Source organism: Microcaecilia unicolor, chromosome 3, assembly GCF_901765095.1.
Source record: "Microcaecilia unicolor chromosome 3, aMicUni1.1, whole genome shotgun sequence".
Classification (NCBI taxonomy): Eukaryota; Metazoa; Chordata; class Amphibia; order Gymnophiona; family Siphonopidae; genus Microcaecilia; species Microcaecilia unicolor.
The window spans coordinates 374,147,167-374,168,542 of NC_044033.1; the positions used below are offsets into that span (position 1 = coordinate 374,147,167).

Genomic DNA, 21,376 nt, shown 5'->3' on the forward strand with positions numbered 1-21,376 from the left:
GAAGAAGCCGTCCGAGCCGCGTGGCCGGCCAAGATGGCGGAGGCGAGGAGCGGGGGATGGGCGTTTATGGTGGGAAAAACCGCCACGCCGGAGGAAGGACCGGGACATACATCGGTCACGAAACTGTCACCCAACAAGGGCGAATCAGGCTTGAAGACCCCCGCATCCCCTCTAGAAGCGCTCCAGCGATCCGGGGAGCGACCCTTTGCGCCCTCGCCCTCCGACGCCATATGCCACGAGGAGAAGAATCGGGGAACCCCCTGCCCGCTATAAAAAGGTAAAAATTACCTGCTGTCCGCTCCGAGCTGTAACGACCTGGTGTCCCAGTGAGTAGCTGCAATAGACGCTTAAATAAACGTCGAAATAAACGCCTTTAAGGACGTTCAAAATTTTTTTTTTTTTTTTTTTTTTAACGGAGCCAGCGGGAGGGGGGAGAAAAGGAGGGACCTGGCACCACCAGGTTTGCACTTGCTCAAAAGAGCCCTCAACCCCAGGCACTCAACAAAACCTAAAAATTAGGCTTGGAGGCCTAGCCAGAGCTGCTGCTGTGTGTGACCACCACCTGCTGAGATAGAGAACATACTGAGGAGTTTCCGGCAGCACATGACCACATATAGGGAGGCAAAAGTTTGCTCTCTATCTCCACCTGCTGGTAGATGGACACAACCCACCAGTCTATGGATTGATCAGCTTGATGATATGGAATTGGTAAAACTTTTGAGCTCGAATTTTTAATTATTTATTTATTTGGATTTTGCTTACACCTTTTTCAGTAGTAGCTCAAGGTGAGTTAAAATCAGGTAGATTGGGTATTTCACTGTTCCTGGAGGGCTCACAATCTAAGGGGTCCTTTTGGCCTGTGGTAGTGTGGCTGCACATATTGGATGCGCATTAGACCATTTCTCCACCGCATCTGGAAAACAGGTTTTTTGGGGGCTGGGAAATGGATATTCAGCAAAATGAAAACTGGCACGTGTCTATTTATGGTGATCCCGTCGAACTTTAATACTTACTGCTGGATCCTTAACCGTGGAATACTTAAGCTAAGTGCTTTTTCTAATATTGAGGAAATCATAGCAAATTGACTATAAGATCTCTAATTTATAAGCCAATGGTCTTTAATTTACAAGCTATCAGAGTTTTTTGCCCAATGATAAAAGCTGAACACTGGATACATTGTTAGACACTTAAAAACAGTGTTTAAAACCTGAGACATAGCGTCGGAGGTTTCTGAGGGCTTTTTCTCCGAACAAAGAAACGTTCAGATAGTACTAGAGCTATTGTGAATGAAACAAGCTAGAGCCTGTGTCACATATGAAATGGATATTCAGCAAAATGAAAACCGGCACGTGTCTATTTATGGTCTGAGCCCTTAACGCTACCCATTGACTTAGCAGTAAGGGCTCATGCGTTAGCTGAGCAGTAACCGTCCAGCACACACCAACTGCCTATTACCGCCTGGAATGGCCCCGCAGTAGAAACTAGAAAATAATTTTCTACCGTGGGTTTTCATGCCAAATATGGAATTACTGCCAGGGGCACACGCTAGCTGGGCGGTAATGCCAATTTGACATGCAGTGTAAGTGTGTAGGCCCTTATGCGCCTTTGTAGAAGGGCCCCTAAGCTTATTTCTGATCTCCAGGATTGATAAATTCTTTCAATTGTACAGTAATATCACTTGCTGTACAACAAACACATTTATGTGTCAGGGGTAGACCGCTTTGCACGACTGAACTTTGGTGGGTAACAGAGCTGGACTCAACAACTCCTTTAGGTTCTTGCTCCTTGAGAAAGCAATCTGAAGATTGAAATCTTTGAACACTGGACCTATTTGTAACATTTCCCAGCATTTTCTGACATTTTTTGCTCATCTGCACGTCCTACAAAATATTTCAAAACACAAGTTGTATTTGACCAATGTTTACCTACCAGTTTTGATCTTGGTTAATTTTATATTTGGCTCTCTTATAAGTCCTTTTCAGTACCCTTCCTTGATAGGCACATTTCTGCAAATCCATCATCAGTTTTTTGGCTTGAATTTTGTATTTACCATCATTGGTACAAATCCTCCTTAAATCTTAAAAATTGGAATAAAGGGAGGCTGTTTTTCAAACTGACTGGATGATTACTATTGTATTGCAAAATGGTGCTTCTGTCAGTCTTTGTTTTATACTCTGAAGTATGAAATGCTTCAGTATCTTGTCTAATATCCAGGTCCAAAAAAATTGATCCTCTCCCTAGAGAACTAATGGATAAATTGGATGATAGGATTACAAGAATTCAACAGTTCAACAAAACTGTGTAACTGGAACTCAACCCCAGTCCATAACTGAAAGACACCATTGATATAATGTCTCCACATATACATTTTTTTCCTCAAATCTGGACAAATTAGGGCCTTATTTTATAGAGATTATGCTCCAAAATATATGCACTTACGAGCGTAATATATGCTCCTAGCTCCTAATTTAGGGCCTATTATGCTCATAGATTTAGGAGTGTAACTTTAGGAGCCTAAATTTAGGAGCATATCCTTTACAGAAGAAGACCAATAGGGGTGAATTCTATATAAGGTGCCGAAAAAAATCAGCGCAGAAAAAAATGCTATTCTGTAAGTCACGCTTAAAGATAGGCGCAGTTTAAAGAATAGTGCTTATGTCCAGGAATCATGCCTAACATTCGGTGTGGCCATGTGCACCAACTGAAACATGGTGCAAATGTGCACACCTAAACTGGGCACATATCCCTTCTTATTCTATAACAAAGTGTATACATGCTAGAAATGCCCCCATTCTGCCCATGACCCTCCCATTTCTGTGCCACTTTTTTGTACTCGCAAGTACAATTTATGCATTGATCCCTGCTTAAATTTATGCTTGTAAATTCCAATTAAATCTAATTAGTGCCAATAATTGCTTATTAAAAAGCCCATTATTGGCACTAATTAGGTCGTTATTCAATTAAATTGCACGTTCAAATTAGGAGCATGCCCATACTTGGCAACTTTTACAGAATTAGGGGGGATAGAGGTTAGTAAGAGATGACACAAATGTTGCACCCATGGCTACCACCGAAATGTGTAAACACAGGTCTTTTTGAAACATTAAATAATGTTAAGAAAACTCATAATAGTAAATGAGGTTGTAGTCAGGGCCGCCGAGAGGGGTGGACAGGGGGGGACAAAATTCCCTGGGCCCGGGCCTCCGGGGGGGCCTGGCGCCGCCGCCGAAGTCCGGCCCGCCCCCTCCGTTGCTCCCTGGCATTGAACTTAAGCGCCTCACCTTCAAAAGTGCAGCAAGCAGCGGCAGACCACTCCTTCCTTCCATGTCCTGCCCTCGCCTGACGTAACTTCCTCGAGGGCGGGACACGGAAGGAAGGAGTGGTCTGCTGCTGCTTGTTGCTGCACTTTTGAAGGTGAAGCGCTTAAGGTCAGTGCAGAGGGCCCAGGGGTGGGTAGAGGGCCCAGTGACCTCAGGTAGGGGGGGGGGCCCGGGGGCGGCCTTGTCCCGGGCCTGGCCCAGTCTCTTGGCGGCCCTGGTTGTAGTTTTGAACTTGAAGAAATGAGTGAGATGATACACCCAAGGTCACCAGGAGAATCAGTGAATGAGGTGAGATGTCAGTGGGAGCATCAGTGGTAGACGTGGGCTTTCTAATTTCTTAGGCTGCTGCTCTAACCACTAAGCTATTGTGTCACCGGGATATGTCTGTGAGAGCCTGCATTTGTTTCTGGTAAATGACAGGGTAGATATTCAAACCGGCCAGAAATGGCTCCCAGCTGGTTAAATCGCTTTTGGGGAGTTATCTGTTGAAATTCAGCTACACTTAACCAGTTTGTGCCGCTGAATACCATCATATACCGCTAACTCAAAGTCGGCTATTTTATGGGCTGTCCAGGGATGGAGTGAGCACTTATGTGGTTGTGCTGATATTCAACACTTAGGGGCCTTTTTATAAAGCGGTGGTAGGACTACCACACATGTAACGTGTGCCAAATCGACACTACCACCTGGTTAGCATGCCAACCTGATGGTAATGTCAAACTTGGGACATGCTATATCCAGCGGTAGAAAATATTTTTTCTATTTTCTACCGTGCAGGGCATTCCCAGCAGTAATCAGCAGTGTGGCCACATTAGCGCACATAATCAAAAAAAGAAAAAAGCTCTCATAATAGCTGTGGCACAGAAAAGAGTTTGAATCTATCCCACTAAAGATTCTGTGCAGTGTATCTGTTCTAATTTTGAAAATACAACAAGGGAAAAGTCTCAGAATTCCCCAACCTGCAGCCTCTATATATACAAGGCTTCACATTGAGAGCCGTAATGCTCTTCTAACATTGGGGGGGGGGGGGGGGGGGGGGTTCTCATCACAGACAGAAAAACCCTTGTGTTTCAAAAGCTAAAGCATACTAAAAGAATCCACAGAATCAAAAAAGGAGGGGATCCATATCAAAAGAAGTAATAATAAGTTGAACTTAACTTTTAAGCATGCAGGTATAGATAAAGAAGTGTCATGGGTTACAAACACACCGACTCAGGCCTCAGTTTCGCAAAAAATCGCTGTATCAAGGCGTGTATTTACCACAAATTAAGACACAGGTCTGTTTCCTGCTTGTTAGTCCCTGCACATGTAGTGCGTGAGCCCATCCTGCTAGGTCAATGGGTGGTGGTAAGGGCTCAGGCAGTAAATAGCCATGCACTACTTTTAATTCTAGCGCTTGGCCATTTACTGCCTCCATTGAAAAAAGCTTTTTTTCCCCCAGCTGCGGTAACAAAATGGCCCAGTGCACAACAAAAACATGTGCCCACACAACCGCAGGCCATTTTTTACCACAGCTTAGTAGAAGGACCCCTTAACTACCTATGTTTAGCAGTTAAATCAGACTGCATAAAAGTCTGTTCCATCTTTATGCAGTTAAGTGCTGAAAATCACGCTTAATGGCATAAGAAATAGACATCCACATAAGCCTAGATATTCAACGCCAGTGCCCAGACAGCCTGGCATTGAATATCTGGGAATAACACCGCCAGTAGCTAAAAAAAAACAATCACCGTCACCAGCTGAATATCTACCCCAACATTTCTGTCTGATGCAACCAATGAATAATGCATTTGATTTATGGTTTAAGGAATCAATTTTTGTCTGCTATAAACAATTGTCCATTACAATCATGTCACTTATAAGTAAAATACATTTTATAACTGATTGCTCATTAAAATCATGTCCAATATAGAAAATGCAGAATGTATTAGTAGCAGAGAATTGTAGAGTGGAGGATGTAACATCAGTTAAAGGAAAAATACTGGAAGCCATCATAAAAGATAAGCTAGTTGTGCTCTTGGATGGGAGAGGAATGACTTGCTAGAATCCAAATGGATTCAGGAGGAAAAAAGTTCTCCAAAAATAACTGTATTGATATTTTCAGTAAATATGATTTAGGAAATATCCTGTATAACAAAACCCAGTTTCTTTCTGTCTGTTTTGATCCCCAAGGAGTTGTTTGGTGCCCTGCCATTGAAATTACAGATTGTTTGGGGGTCAGTGTGCACAAAAGGTACTAATTGTTTATGTCCCTATTTGTGAGCCCAGCACAACTGTATCTGAGCTTCAGTTTGAAAAAAAAAAAAAGTAATTAAATCTAGAAACCCAAATTCAGATCTACCCTGAGTTAACATAAGAATAGCCATACTGAGTCAGACCTATGGTCCAACTAGCCCAATATTCTGTTTCCAACAGTGGCCAATCCAGGTCAGTAGTACATGGCAGAAACCCAAATAGTAGCAAGCTTTTCCAAGCTGAAGAGTGCTAGCCTCTTTAGCCTTTCCTCATATGAGCGCTTCCGATCCCAGGAATAAGTAGTGGAGGATATGGGTATCACTTGATTTATGGGGATTTTTTACCAGAAGATCGTACAGGGTTAAGTTGAAGGATGGTTTCTCTTTCTGCTGGCCACAGGGATCCCCCCTTTCCCCCATACTATTTAATGTATTTTGGGGGGGTCTCTCGGCTTCTTGCTAGAAAGTAATGGGTTTTTACATTATATTTAACTTGATGAAATTTTTGTGTTGATCCCACTAAATTCTGTTTTTGATATTGATATTTCCAGAGTTCATTACTATATACAAATAGATGCTCTATCAGAAGTTGAAACTCAATTCTGAAAAAACTAATAAGCCAGAGAGTGCATTCCTAAAGCTATATGTATTTACTGAGATTAATATAAACTATCTACAAATATTAAGATTTTGGACATTCACATTGATAGTTCAATCTCCATGGAGACACAGGTTAATATGTTGGTTACAAATGTTTCGTTCCTATGAGGAAACTACGTAGCATCTAAAAATATTTTAAAGTGGAGCAATTTGAGCATTTAATGCATATGCTTCTACTGTCATATCTTGATTATTGCATTTAAGGGGCTGTTGATGAGACTTCAGACTGTACAAAATACAGCTATACGCCTAATCTTTGGATTATCAAAATATGATAGTGTTTCCTCATTCTATGTTAAGCTTCATTGGTTACCAATTGAAGCTAGGGCTCTTTTTAAATTAGCTTGTTTTATTTTTAAAGTAATACATGGTTTGGTATCAATGTTTTTCTATGCTCATCTTTGCTTTACAGTTTTGAGCTTGGATAACTAATACTTTCAAATTTTTCATTTTTCCTTCATCTAAGGGCAAAAAGAGATTGGCATTGTTTGAGAAAACTCTAGTATACCAGGCTGTCAGACTCTGGAAGGATTTTATTGGAATTATTTTCAACTTCTCGACATTATTTGTTATTCAGAAGAAAGGTTAAAACTCAAAGTTTTTATTACAGAATTGATTTGTATTCTTTCTTTCTTTAGTTATTTGTTATTCCCAGAGGATTGTTCTGGTCTCTTTTTTGTGACCCGCCTAGAACTGAAGGGTATGAGCGGGTTCTGAGTCCAGATGTTATGTTATGTCTTTCTTAATAGCAGATTATAAACGTTTCCTCCAGGAACTTGTCCAAACCTTTTTTAAACTCAGATTTGCAAAGTGCTGTTACCACATCTTCCAGCAATGAGATCCAGAGCGTAACTATTTGTTGAGTGAAAAAAATATATTTTCTCATATTTGTTTAAAAAGTATTACCATGTAATATCATTGACTGTCGCATAATCTTTGTACTTTTTGAAAGAGTGAAAAATCAATTCACATTTACCTGTTCTACTCCACTGAGGATTTTGTAAGCCTCTATCATATCCTCTCTCTTCTTCAAGCTAACGAGCCTTAACCTCTTGATCCATTCCTCTTATGAGAGGAGTTCTATCTTCTTAATGATTTTTGTGGCTCTTATTTGACCCTTTTCTAATTCTGCTATATCATTTTTGAGATATGGTAACCAGAATTACACACAATAGTCAAGGTGAGGTCGCACCATGGAGTAATACAGAGGCATTATAATATTCTTTGTCTTATTTTCTCTCTTTCCTAATAATTCTAAACATTGTTTGATTTTTTTGGCTGCCACCACATACTGGGCAAAGGATTTCAGTGTATTGTCCACAATGACACTTAGATCATTTTCTTGGGTGGTGGCTCCTAAAGTTGAACTAGCATCAAGTAACTATAATTTGGATTATTCTTCTCACTGTGCATCACTTTGCATTTGTCCACATTAAATTTCATCTGCCATTTGGATACCAAGTCTTACAATTTTCTAAGTCCTTCCTGCAATTTTTCAAAGTCTAAATGCCTTTTAACAATTTTGAAGGTTATCAATAGAAATCAAACAAAATAAAACATGGAAAAGAAAATAAGATGATACCTTTTTTATTGGACATAAATTAATACATTTCTTGATTAGCTTTCGAAGGTTGCCCTTCTTCATCAGATTGGAAATAAGCAAATGTATCATCTTATTTTCTTTTTCATGTTTTATTTTGTTTGATTTCTATTGATAACCTTTAAGAGTGGACTAACACAGCTATCACACCTCTCTACTTAACAATTTTGAAGAGTTCTGTGTCATCTGCAAATTTAATCACCTCACTCATTTTTCCCATTTCTATATCATTTATAAATATGTTAAATAGCACCGGTCCCAGTACAGATCTTTGCAGCACTCCACTATTCACTTTCTTCCATTGAGATAAATGGCCATTTAACCCTACCCTCTGTTTTCTATCTTTTAACCAGTTCCCAGTCCACAACAGATCTTTTCCTCATATTTCTTGGATTTTTAATTGTCTCTCAGGAGTCTGGACTTTGTCAAAAGCTTTCTGGAAATCTAAATACACTACATCAATCAGCTTACCTTTATTAATGCCTTAAAAAAATGAAGTAAATTGATGAGGCAAGATTTCTTTTGGGTGAATCCATGTTGACGCTATCTCATTGTCACATGTAGATCTCTTACATCCTCTTCAGTAAAGACCAAAGGAAAGAGTGTATGCAGTCTCTCCACTTTGGCCTTGTCCTCCCTGGGTGCCTTTATGATCTAATGATCCCATGGATTCCTTCACAGGCTTTCTGCTTCTGATATATCTGAAAAAGTTATTACTATGAGTTTTTGCCTCTATGGCAACTTTCTCTTCATATTCTCTTTTAGTCTTCTTTATCAATGCTTTGCATCTAATTTGCCAATGCAGCTTCTTGTTTCTTCATTCAGATCATTTTTCCATTTTTTTTCGAAAGACATTGTTTTGGCTCTAATAGACTCTTTCATTTCACCTTTTAACTACTACTACTACTACTACTACTACTATTAGCATTTATATAGCACTACCAGATGCACGCAGCGTTGAACAATTGACATAGAGAGACAGTCCCTGCTCAAAGAGCTTACAATCTAGGTAAAACAGACAGACAAGACATTACGGGCAAGGAAATTACAGGGTAAACCATGCTGACTGTTGTTTGCTCTTCTTTATTAATACTTCTGGAATACATCTGGTCTGGGCTTCCAAGATGGTATTTTTAAACAACGTCCATGATAGATTTAAGTCCTTTGTGGCTGATCCTTTTAGGTTTTTTTTTTTAACCATTTTATCATAGTTGCCCTTTCAAAACATAAATGTTGCCACAGTAGATTTCCTTAGTGACTTCACTCCAGTTATTAACTCAAATTTGATCATGTTATATCTCTGTTTCCCAGCAGACCCACCATCATTACCTCTTGCACTAAGTCCTACATTCCACTAGTGTCAGACTTGTGAGTTCTTGTACCAAGTAGAGCACTGCTGAGCCCGATACTTGGACCAGGTTCTGCTTGGTGGCCGGACAACCCTGGGTTTCACCTGCGCTGACCGCCGTTCCCAGAGGTTGAACCCCTAGGTGCGGGCGGCCTGCAGGGCTTATGAGATGGAGCAGGAAGCGGGGTGGTGAACATGATGGCCAGACAGGCAGCAGGCAAGAGAGTGATCCAGGTACAGGCAAAGTCAATAGGCAGGCAGCAGGGAAGGGAGTAATCCTGGAACAGGCAATGTTAACAGGCAGGCAGCAGGCAGGGGAGTAATCCAGGTATAGGCAATGTCAATAGGCAAACAACAGGCAAGAGAGAGTAATCCAGGCACAGGTAAAGTCAATAGGCAGGCAGCAGGTCAAGAGAGTAATCCAGGTACAGGCAAAGTCAGTAGGCAGGCAATGCTACTTCTTGGTATAGTCATGGTACCTTCTTTTGGAATGCCGCAGCTATTTGCAACTGGCATTTACGCATGCATGGAGATAGCTCTTATGAGAGAACAATTGTCATTTGTACAGCTGAGTGTGATCAAAATGGGCTTTTCTCAACAGCTTCCATTTTCTAGCTTGGGATGCTCTTGGGCCACATCTAAAGAAGAAGGGGGGAAGGGATTTGATATACTGCCTTTCTTTGGTACAATCAAAGCAGTTTTTATATTATATATAGGTACTTTTTCTGTCCCTTGTGGGCTCACAATCTAAGATTTTTTTTGTTTACTAAAGTGCACTAAGCAGTTAATGTAAGAATTAGCATGTGCTGTTAGTAGACAAATGTGGTAACTGCTTATATGTGCTAATTCACACATTAACTGCACTCCATATTAGGTGACAGGAAATCAACAGGTTATGGGAGGAGAATGGGCATGGACTTAATGCATGCTAAAGAACTTTTTTATAAGGTAACTGCAGGAAACACTCTAGACACACCCCACCAGTTACCACACAACCTTTCCATTTATCCCATGTTCATTTTTGCAGTTAAAGTGTGATAAGAGCAAAACTTTACTGCATTTGAGTAAACAAGCCCTGTAATCTCGCTGAGTGTATGACTTCAGATAAAGCGCACAAGTTGAGAAGTAAAAATGTCCTTTGCAAGTGTTTAACCTTCAGTAATTTTCATGCCTTGCTCCTCACTACTGACCTCAGGAACCCATTTCTTCATCCTCAGCTGGGTGTTCTGCCCTCTCAGCTACTATTCTGCCTCTTGTTCCTCTGCCTCATCTCAGTGGTATCTGTCTCAAGAACTTCCAGACTTTTGGAAACTTAACTTTCCCTGTTCACAGAGACTCCATCCATAGATGGCCATTGGTCCTCTGGGTCCCAGCACTTCTGGGAAATGTAGTTCTGCTACTACTATTTTTACTCTGGGTTCATTGACATTTTATGGCTTCTGCTTTCTGTTGCTCACAGTTCTGCTCATGCAAGTGTCTTTGGTGTATCCTAGAAATACATATTAAGGTACAGCATATGGAGCATCCAGGTTATCAAGAAGAGGCAAACATAACTGTTTTCTTAACCATTAATGTCCCATATCTAATTTTCCTAACAACCATAGGACACATGTTTTCATGTATTAGGATTGGAGTTTAAAATGCAGCCTCACTCTCTTTCCCACACCCCCATATGTAGGTGAAGACCCCTTCCCAGCACCCTAGACATGGCAAGAGACCCTTTACAGCACCTCCCCAGCCCAGACACCCTTTCAACCATCCCACTCAGAATAGGCCTCCCCCCCAAAAAACCTACCTGGTGGTCCAGTGGGGGCAATGGGGACAGGAGCGAGCCCCACTTGCTCCTGCCCCTAGTGGCTGCCTCCAGAAATGGCTGCTGCAACCTTTAGTAGCAGACTTGTGGTACTTTGGCTAAATGTCGGCCAGAATTTGACTTTTCAGCTCAATATATTCAGTAATGTGTTGTAGGGAAAGTAATCAGTACTAAAATTAGATTAAAAGGACAGACTATGAGCCAGCAAGAATGTCTAAACTTGCCTTTCATAATTTCCAGTAGTTTATCATTCACATTAAGGGCTTCTTTTATCAAGCTGCGCTAGTGGCTCCCGGTACGGTAATGCCAACAAAGTCCATTTACTTTGAATGGGTCCGTCAGCATTGCCCCATGGGAACAGCGAGCACAGCTTGATAAAAGAGGCCCTAAAGTTGGGAAGCAGAAAGAACAGATTTCCAATGTGTTGCTTGTAAAACAAAATCCTTCTTCCTGCTTCTCCACTGAATTATAGTAAATATTGAAGGGCCTCAAATGTGGAATGCGCTTCCTGAGAGCTTGCGTAATTTGAAGAATTATGTTCAGTTTCAAAAACTATTAAAGACATTGTTATTTAAACAAGTGTTTAATTGTAATTGAGAACAGGACTGAGAGCCATGGAGAGGGAGAACATATTGATGATTGTTTTTGTTTTTTGAAGTTTTTTAATTGCACTTTTTATGTATGTTGTGTTGACTTGTAAACTGATAGTGTATATAAACTGTGGAAATAAATAAATGACTAAATCCAGTTCTATAATGCATTGAGGAAGGCAGATTTGTCTGCTTAACTTCTTGCCGTGTTTCAAATAGGTGGATAAAAAGAAGGACCAGGCACCACACGAAGAAGGGAAGGAAAACAAACACAGTGAGAAGATGCAACCAATGTGTTGCAAATAGGTTCTTTCTTGTTTTGTTTTTTTAATTCCAACCTCTCATATTTTGATATTAATGAATGTTTTTTCTTAGAAAACCTGAGCAAAAAGGATCAGTATACTGGGATAGGGATTATAAATTTGAATGGAAATCCAAATCATTTAACACTCGGCAGTACTATAGTGCATTGCATCTTCCAACATCTACACCAAAATAAATCCCTATATATTACCCCTTCTTTATTCCCAGACCTGCAAATAAATAATCCAAGTTTCCAAATTTATTTAAAATTTCCTATCTCTTCCTCCAGAGGACCATCAAAGCGTAACTTGCGTGAGTGCAGGACACAGGGAGGGAAGGCCCGAAGGGAGGCGATCTGCAGACTGCCGCTGCTGCGCTTCTTTCACACGGAGCGAGGTCAAGGTGAGGCCCAGTGGTGGATGGAGGGGGGCGGGTGGAGGGGACTGCGGCGCTGGGCCCCCCTTGGAGGCCCGGGGAATTTTGTCTCCCCTGCACCCCCCCCTCGGCGGCCCTGAATCACATCAATTTCTTGAATGAATAACTCCTTAATATTTGACTTTTAAATATAATATTGTACAACGTTACTTAGCTTAATGTTAAACAGTCGGCACAGCCGACTTTGTTTAACATTAAGCTAAGTAACGCTCTACAATATTATATTTAAAATTCAAATAATGAGTTATTCATTCAAGAAAAATGACATGATTTAATATATAAAGTGATAATACAGTATCCCCTCCCAGCATTTGAACTTACTGACTGCTAAGCACCCATACTGAGGTCCGTTCAAAAATCTACTGTATTAAGTGAGTCAACACAAATACATTATAACATTGTATATTCAGGCAGGTGAATGATGTCCTTTTTATAGAGTAGCATGTGGTTGGAATTTTGACATTTATGCACAAATGGCACATATATATATGTGTGTTTGTATCGGTAATCTAATCATTTACACACACGTTTACTCCCAGAAGGGCTACATAGTACTCGAGACTACCTCTACTTCAGGAAGCAGCTGACAGCCTGGCTCTTCTCCCAAGCTTTTAATACATAAGATGACTTACTATACACTCATTCTGCACCTGGATTAGCTTGCTACACACACTGTAACTTAGATCAGTTCCTTATATCTTGTTTAACTGTACAAAGAAATTGCCTTGAATTTAGCCACCCATTTATTTAAACCAACTGTCTGTACCACGCCATCATGTCCCCATCTATATATCTGCATTTGGCCCCTATTTATGTGGTATTGTAGAAAAGCATTAGTATCATAGCTGTGTTATTTGAATGCTCTAATGCATGCTTATTAGATGTTTCATTAGTGTTATGCCGACATCGCATTATTTTTCTGTTATTTGAATTTCAGTGCTGTGAAATGTGTATATTTTTGATCCTGCTTCAATTTGCTGTTTTCAAGTTTACCTCATTTATTGTATTTATATTTATACTTGGTCATTTTACTATTGTTATGCTTTTAACAACATTGTAAGTTTTATGTTAAACTGTACCTGCTATACACCATCTTGGGTGAATCTCTTCAAAAAGGTGGTTAATAAATCCCAATAAATAAATAAACATATTCAGCGCACAAATGTTAGCACCTACTTTATAGAATTACTTTCTACAATTTCCAATAGATTGAATAAGAGGTTAATTTACAAAAACGCTTAACGACTGGAACAGAGCCAAGGGATTGATCTGCTGCCAAGAGATATCGGATGCATTAAAGAAAAACTGGCAGGTCCCTGTCTTCCTGCGCTGGCACACACTTACCCTGCTGTCACATCACCTAATCTGATTCAGGAACTGAGGAAGGGGAAGGGCACGTTCTGACTACTTTAGATTCTACAGTGAGGCAAAACCAACCGTATAGCATAAGGTATATGAACACCATACCAGAATGGAGATAGGATGGTGAGGTAGCTAACATGTCCCCTTCCCGTTTAATCTGTTAGGACACGTTGAGTTGAATAGCCATAGCAATGTGAAAAAGTTTACAGTACCTTTATACATTCAGGATCCTGTTTTAAAAATTTAGCTTATATTAGATTACATTCTGGGGTTGATGTTTAAATGTTCCTTAAGAACCAGGACTCTTGAAAACGTTGTTAGCCTGGATTACTTTTCATAGCATAAGCAACTTCCTTCTCCCCCCCCAATAAACAAAAACAAAGGAAAATAAAAAAAGGAAAGAAACTAAAGCCTTCATTAAAATAAGAGCAGGCTCTATCATCATTTGATTTCTAATGAAATGATTAGGATTTCAAATTTAGACAGATTAGCTTATGACTTCAGAAGAAAAATAAACACTACACTCAAGCCAGATCCTGCCATTTAGCTTGCATTCATCATGAGGCTGAGAGAAACTGTTTTCGTAGGTCAGGCAGTGGGTGAAGAGAGAAAAATGCTACTGAGCTGCCTGCTGAGAATATCCATATCCTGTCAAGAGTCTCTGCTCATTATTTCCCACTGAATTAAAGATGATGTGGTTCTCCTGTGCCTGTCGCTGCTGCTTAAGTTGGCTGGAAAACTTGTCCAAACTACTCTTGAGGACCTCCTTGGCAGAATTGCTATCCTCTGGGAAGACGGAATGCAGGATTCTATGGACGTGGGGCAGCAACTTGCCCGAGATCTGGTGATTCTGAAGAATGTGGTCTGTGTTCAGAGTCTCCTTTGAGGTGACCAGGACTCTAGGATTCTTACCCAAATTCCTGTGGAATCTTTCCCTCAAAAAGTACAAAGAAGCTTGAGCTTTGTCTTCCCTAAGCATTCGGTTGAGATTTAGAGAGGATCCCTTGTATGTGTTTCTCTCTGCTGGATGACTGATACTGAGAGGAATATGAGCCAGAAGAACCACAATGAAAGGCAAAAGATCTGTAGACATCTTGGAGAACTCCTCCACCTGAGTGAAACATACAAAGTAATGCAAATCATGAAAGGGAAATATAGTTGCACTTCACATCAAGTTGTACGAGGACATGCTGCATCTTTGAAAAGTTACTAATTCTCCATAATGGGCAAGACAAACTAAGAGCCCTCCTCTGTCCTAAGATTCGATCAGTAAGTTCCACAGCACAACACACTATGTATAAAATTCTATAAATGGTGCCTAGTGTTATACACTATTTCCATGCCAATGTTTTGGCACATGAAAGCGTTCTAATGGAAGCAAGATGCCAAAACAGCTCAAAAATAGCTGATCCATGCTCTGTTATAGAATAATGCCTAAGTGTTTCCATGCAGATCTGAAAAGGGGTCATAATATTGGGAGGGACAGAGGTGAGTCAGGGATGCTCTCTTAAAATGCAGGCTGTGTTACAGAATTCAGGGGATCCGCACTCAACAACCTTGCCTGGATTTACACCTGGTTTCAGTTGGTGTAAATCCCCACACCAAAAACTGGGTGCAGATCCCAGTGCTAAGCACTATTCTATAAAAGGTGCCCTACTTGGAGTGTCATTTATAGAATAGCTCTTAGCGCTCATTACTGAAACTAGTCTTATATTAACAAGACCAGGTTCACACCTAAGTGACTACATTATATTACATTTTACGGGGCTTCTTGTCTGCAAATACCAAAGCTTTTAGTTCATTGTGGATAACAATAAGAATCCAAAGAGTCATAACTCTAGAAAATACATTAAAACCTTGAAATAGGAGATGCTAGCAGGCTGCATTCTCGCTCCCTGAAAGAAAAATTTATCTAATTAAACATGCCGAAAAGACGAGGCCGTCCTGCCTCCAAAGCCCCGCAACGGCAAGTTCTTACCTCTCAAGACATCCAAACATTACTTCAGGCAGCAACTATCCCAACTATTTCGGCGATTCAGATGTCGGAAGGTAGCCCGCTGAGTAGCGCCGGTGCGAGTGGAGGCCCGGAAGCTTCTCCTGGGCTCGAGCTGACGCTCAGCCCCGACTCGAGGGAACCGCCCCCACAACCTGCAGGGTACAGCACACCAACCGAGGCGTCTCTGGACTTGCTTTCCCGAAGTGGTACGAGTTTACAGGGCCGGGAGGAAATAGATCCGGTTGGAGCTGACTTGAGATCCTGGACACAAACATCTACTCCACTGAATGTGGAAGAAGCTGCTAGTTTGGAACAAATTCACGATAAAGAGGTAATACCCACACAATTCCCTTTTGACTTTAAAAAACCAGCAGAAGTAACGCTGGATTCGTTGTGGACTTTGATAATTACTTTAGGAAAGTCTCTTGTTCCGCAAGTAAATAAATTGAATCAGGATTTTCTGGCCCTTGAGCAAAAAACTAATATTTTGGATACTAAATTTGAAAAACTAGAGAAATTGCATGATGATAAGACTTTGGAGATTAAAAAATTTCAAACTCAACAAGAGATTATGATTAAAGATTTGACTTTCTTGCGAAAAAAACTGAATTATTGGAAAATTCAGTTAGAAGTAATAATCTTCGTTTGTTAAATTTCCCAAGACAATTATCTAAATCTCCAATGGAAATGTTAAAGAAGTATTTAATGGAAATACTTGAAGTAAAAGAAGAGCTGATTCCACCTTTCTCTAGGATATATTACCTGCCAATACTAAATCAAGAAAATCAGAAACAAGATCTCAATATTTCTGCTATACTTGAATCCTCAGAAAATGATCCAGTCATCCCAACAACATTGATAGTGACTGTAGCATTACCACCAGATAAGGCATGGCTAATGAAATTGTACTTTAGAAATAAGGATAAAGTGTTCTTAGGCCAAAAGATCCAGATATTTCCAGATGTCTCTCGCGAGACACAAAAAAAGCGAAAACAATTTCTATTGATGAAGCCAGCAGTTTTACAGCTGGGAGCAATTTTCTTTCTCAGATTTCCCTGTAAATGTGTGGTAAAATACCAATCCCTTAAATATGTATTCTTTGAACCGTCTCAACTAACAGCTTTTTTAGTGTCCAGACAAACAAGGGATTCTGAAAATGTCATCACCCCCTTGATATGAATAAATGTAACACCGAATATGTAGCCTGTGAATTTCTCAAGTAAATATCTTTAGAAATGTATTCCTGTTAAAATAATTCCACTTTTTCTTTTCATCTTGAATCCCATTTTGTGGACTTGAGTGGGGATTTCAATTTAAAATATGTCTTTTCTCTTTCCTTTTGTATATGATGAAATATACCACTTTTCAAACAAGTTTAATACTTGATTTTATTTGTAAAATTGTTATAAATAAAAATAATAAAAAAAAACCTTGAAATAAACCCATTACATTATAAGGAATACAAAAATGAAAGTCTAGAAAACTTACTGCTCACTACCCAAAACCTTTTTGAAATAAAACAGTTTGAAGAACTTTCCAAAATAGTTGCTAATATAGAAGACGGATCTGTAAAGGAAGGGATTTGCACAAAGAAACAATTCAATAATACAAGGAAGAATCAAATAGCTTCCTTAATCTAATAGAATGAAGCGAAAGAAATTTCAATACCATTTGATTATGGGGTTTCATAGTATTAATAGAAGTATGATGTAAAAGTTCTACCAGATTGCATACATAGAGTGGTGCAATACCATAAATAATCTGGAATGCAATAGTGTACAATTTAAACTGTGCCCTGGTCTCAACCAGTTACAGTAGTCAGTGCAACCTCAATCAGCAGCAAAGTGGCTGATGCAGATCTGGCGACTGAGAAAATCAATCGCGCTGCCCTGTTCTGAATGAGCTGCAGACGTCTAATGAGTGTCTTTTTACAAACAGTAAAAATGATACTATAGTAGTCCAATCTGGACAGGGTCAAGGCTCGAACCAATAACCTGTACTTATCAAGTTCAAAATAATTTCAGATCATTTTCGATTTTCTCATTGTGTAGAAGGACTTCTTAACTAGGGATTTTACATGAGTAAAAAAAGTAAGTAAACTATCCACCTGCACCCTCAAAACTCTAGAGCAAAAGTCAAAATAGAAGATGTTCGCTCCGGTGGAAAAATGAGAGGCACATTTTGAACAATGAAATGAACCCAGCCAAAGAAACTTACCCCCCTGTTCACTAAGCATTGCTAGCAGCTGCCACGTGGCAATGCCGACACAGCCCATTCAAAGACCGGGCTGTGTTGGCATTGCTGCGCGGTTTAGTAAACAGGGAGGTTAGTTTTTTCTGGGTTTAATTTAAGTTTGTGTGTTATACTCCAGCCCTCAGTAGCCTGTAAATAATTTACAATATCTGATAATGTGCTACTCCAGTCCCCAGTTATCTGGAGCAGTAAGGTGATATCATCTGCATAAATTTAAAAACAATGGTATTGTAAACCTTTCCAACACTAAGCCCAGAGGGTGGAGTAGCACATTAAACAGTGATGGGGACAGCAGGGAGCCCTGCAGGACCCCAGAGCCCGGGGCCCAACCTGCAGAAAAATTTCCCACTTTATAACTACGAGTTGTGAGAAAGCCATTAAACCAGCTCAGTACAATGTTTAGATGGAATATTGTTTCCAATTCCTTCATAGCTGATTGAATAATTTTTATGCACACTCAGATTAAGTGAGAGATAACTTTCATTATAATATTCTAGTTGCCCGCATCCTAGTTGCTGCAGGTCACTTAACCTGTGCCATATACTATGTGCTAAGTATCTGCTCCCAGTTAACCATGAAAAGCTTTTTAACATTTACCTTTGAGCAGCCTGAAAGCATTTCTGGTTCAGTTTCATTTGAAACTGTTTAACTAAAATCCTTCTTAAAGCCAATGATTTAAGGCAGATTGCTGGCAAGGCAGCAGTGTCATTAACAGAATGTCCTCTAATAAGCCAGGGCGACCTTCAGAACATATGCATCTCAGTGAATGAAACTTGCATTTCTTGGCATAACCAAAATAACTATTCATTGCTGTGCTGGCTGCAAGTAACTTCCCAGTACGTCAGTCTTCACCTGTGATATGGATGGCAGAATGATGGTACAGCTACCTAAGGTATGCAAGTTAAATAGATTGTAAATATCTTGTTAAGTAGTTTGAATACAACATTTTAATAGAATGTTTATAAAGAAAGCAGACCTGCATTTCGTCTCTGCAAATCCTTTATTACAAATTAAGTTCTAAATCATGGATCTAAAGAATGAGCAGATTTCCATTAACAGTATTATAACAACGATTTCACCAGCTATATTAAAGTTGCCATTTGTTTTAGTTCTCCTGATTTAAAAAAAAAAAGAAAATTTTGTAAAGTACAGTTGTTGGCTTCAGCCAGTGAAGTAATTGGAAGTTGCAGTGAATTCTTCTGTGCCAATAAATTGTGATCAAATTTTAAAAATCCATATTTTAGTACTGAATGGTTTTTATTTATTTATTTGTTACATTTGTATCCCACATTTCCCCACCTACTCGCAGGCTCAATGTGGCTTACATAGTACCGGAGGGCATTAGCAGACTCCGGTGTGATCAGTTACAGGGTGATGTTGTGGTAAGATAAAGATCGTGTGGCACTGCCACCATTAGTGAAACGTACGACGGACCAGTTGTGTTATGTCCAATACATTCTTTAATGTTGCTGTGTTGCAGAGTTCAGGCATTTATGGTGGATTGGTAGGCTATGCCTTGTTGAACAAGTTAGTTTTTAGTTTTTTCCGTAAGTTTAGGTGGTCGAGCATGGTTTTCAAGGCTTTTGGTACTGCGTTAATGCAGCCACATGTTTCTTGGAAGAAAATGATGGCTTTTCAACCAAAGTAAAACAAGATTTAAAACCCTTATCACATACAGAAACTGTGTCTTACATAATAGGCTTCACTAAGTTTAGAATGAAAATAAGGCACAAGCTGAGTTTTTCATCCAAGAAGGTTATGTATATAAAGAAAATTTTTAATTCCTTGCATGATTCCTTTGAAAAAAAACAAGCAAATCTATGATCTAGTTAGGTCAGACTCAAATAGAATAAATTATAGTCACTGCCTTGGTTGAGCTCTTTCCTTCTCACACACTTTTCAGAGCATAAACTTTGTCAGGCACTAAACAAAACTTTTTCATTAATCCACTTACCTCCCGATGCTTTGAAAGAAGCTGCTCCCAGATCTGAGAGACCAGTCAGCGAACCTTTTGAAAATGACCCACTTGTGAAAAAAATTAGTCTGAGGCTCCTTGCTCAATGTTTATATACATCCAGGGAAGCTCCAGTTGACGTCACTGCAAGTACATGATGAAAGGAGCAAATCTCAAGATCACATAAATTCCAGAAAGGAAGAGTAAGTAACCATACTCAGTTAAAGGCTGGATAGGATGCAAGCACACAGAGAGGGGCATTTTCAATATGATGTCTAAGTCGGACTTTGAACGATTTGCACTAAACGACCTAAATCTGAATAGGAAATATAGCCATTTTCAAAACAATAAAATGTCTATCTTTTTTTCCCCAAAAAATACCACATGTAACATGATTTTGTGCTCTGTGAATTTATCATTTTGGTCCATTAAAAAAATGTACTAGTGAAAAACGTAGAAAATCAAGACATTGTGTTTTAGGAGGAGCCAGCATTCTTAGTAGACTGGCCACACAGACATCCCAAGAAAGCAATAGGGCATCCTAGGGGGCACTGCTGTAGACTTCATATAAAATCTCCCAGGTACGCTTCTCATCATTGTTCACTTATTTTGTCTGCTGAGCCCTCCAAAACCCACCTAAAACCCACTACCCCCCCCCCCCCCCACTGTACACCACTACAATAGCCCTTATGGGTGAAGGGGTCGCCTATATGTGGGTACAGTAGGGTTTGGTGAGTTTGGAAGGGCTCATGGTATGCACCACAAGTGTAACAAGTAGAGTGAGATATGGGCCTGAGTTCTCCTCTCTACAGTCCACTGCACCTACCACTAGACTACTCCAGGGACCTGCTTGCTGCTCTAATAGACCTAGCTATAACATCTGAAGTTGTCATAGAGGCTGGTAAGTATTATTTTTATTCACATCTTTGGGGAGTGGGAGGGAGTCATTGACCACTGAGGCAGTAAAGGGGGCTCACGATTCCCTCCAGTGGTCATTTAGGGCACCTTTTAATGCCTTATTCATTCTAAAAACAGGTCTAGATCAAAATGTTGAAGTTTCAGCCCTAGACGTTTTTGTTTTGTTCCATCATAAATGGAAGCACATTTAAAAAATGATAATTGAAATTGCTGATTGATGATGATTAAGTAAATAACGTGCAATATAGGGCCCAATTTACTAAGGTGCACTAGCGTTTTTTAGCGCATGCTAAAAATTAGCACGCTCCAACGTGTAGATGCCCATAGGAATATTATGGGCATTTACACAGTTAGCATCCGCTAATGCTTAGAAAACAATAAAAACGCTAGCACGCCTCTAATGCAGCTTAGTAAACAGGGCCCACAGTAACATAGTAAATGACGGCTGATAAAGACCTGAATGGCCCAACACTCATACTCATTATGAAGTCATGATTAAACCAGCAATGAATGTGATATTTGATCATTGCCATTCTTTGGTATTTCTGGGACATAGACCATAGAAGTCTGCCCGGCCCTGCCCTTAGGTT

At 39.9% G+C, this 21,376-nt stretch overlaps 1 long non-coding RNA gene across 1 annotated transcript in view; it reads right to left on the minus strand.

Annotated features, from left to right (window-relative positions):
* Positions 1 to 19,933, minus strand: part of LOC115465135 — a 48,213-nt gene extending 28,280 nt beyond the window's left edge. The window contains exon 1 of the long non-coding RNA XR_003941331.1: positions 19,869 to 19,933. This is a non-coding gene — a long non-coding RNA (uncharacterized LOC115465135). The remainder of the gene's footprint in view (positions 1 to 19,868) is intronic.
* Between the last annotated feature and the right edge of the window lie 1,443 nt (positions 19,934 to 21,376).